General features: G+C 72.8%; 1 protein-coding gene across 1 annotated transcript in view; it reads right to left on the bottom strand.

The window, feature by feature from the left end:
• The window catches only part of LOC103908492 (nuclear mitotic apparatus protein 1), a 21,563-nt gene extending 20,853 nt beyond the window's left edge, over positions 1-710 (bottom strand). The window contains 1 exon segment of the mRNA XM_009290877.2: positions 687-710. The gene's annotated coding sequence lies outside the window, so the exon portion shown is untranslated.
• Positions 711-976: the final 266 nt, after the last annotated feature.

Genomic DNA, 976 nt, shown 5'->3' with positions numbered 1-976 from the left:
TCCCCGGTGCCACCCCGGTAATCCTCCCGGCGGGGGCCCCGCTGGGAGCAGACCTGAGCAGAGGCGGGGGCCGCCCGGGGCCCCCCACCAAAAATCACCCAAATGGGGAGGTTGCTCCTCGGCTCCTCGCCCCGTAGCGCTGCCACCCCGGTAATCCTCCCGGCGGGGGCCCCGCTGGGAGCAGACCTGAGCAGAGGCGGGGGCCGCCCGGGGCCCCCCACCAAAAATCACCCAAATGGGGAGGTTGCTCCTCGGCTCCTCGCCCCGTAGCGCACCCTGACACCCCCCGCCGCGACGGGCCAGGCGCCGCGCTGCGCTCGACAGCCGTTCCGGGCCGGGAGCGCCCGGCACACCGTGGCCACCGGCCACCTGGCTTTTGGGGGACACGGAGCACCCGCCACCTCCGTAAGCTCGGCTGGGAAGCGCAGGATCCTTGGCGGGATGGGTCCTCCCTCCAATTTGCCTAAAAACCAGCTCCTCTGCCCCGCGGCTGTGGCACCCGGCCTCTCGGCACCCGCCGCCCCTCCAGCCTCACGGCCGGAGCTGCAGCCTGCCCAGGCCAGGACCTCTCCCCAAAAATCCATCCAAAGCCTCTGGGCAAAACACGCGTGCCAGCCCTGAACGCAGCCTCCCGCCGCGGAGGGCCGCATCCCGCCGAGCGCACCCCGCCAGCAGCTGGGTTTTACCGGAGCCGCTCCGCAGAAGTGCCGTTGCCCGGCGAGAGGCCGGCGCGGGCAGGGCTGCCCGCTCCTGCCCTGGTCACAGCCTGGCTCGTCGGCAGCGACGTCAGCTTCCCCGAGCCGTGCCGGCCAAGCGCCGGAGACAACAACATGACCCTCCGCGGGGAGATGCCGCTCGCGTTACGCCCGGATCCGTGCGACGGCAGACGGGAAGCGGTTGGGGAGCCCGGCGGCATCGGCACAAAGCACGGCAGCGGCCGTGAGCGCTTTCCAGCCGCGTCCCCGGGGGGGGGGGC

Source organism: Aptenodytes forsteri, unplaced genomic scaffold, assembly GCF_000699145.1.
Source record: "Aptenodytes forsteri isolate BGI_AS27 unplaced genomic scaffold, ASM69914v1 Scaffold254, whole genome shotgun sequence".
Lineage (NCBI taxonomy): Eukaryota > Metazoa > Chordata > Aves > Sphenisciformes > Spheniscidae > Aptenodytes > Aptenodytes forsteri.
This window is presented reverse-complemented; position numbering and strand designations above follow the sequence as displayed.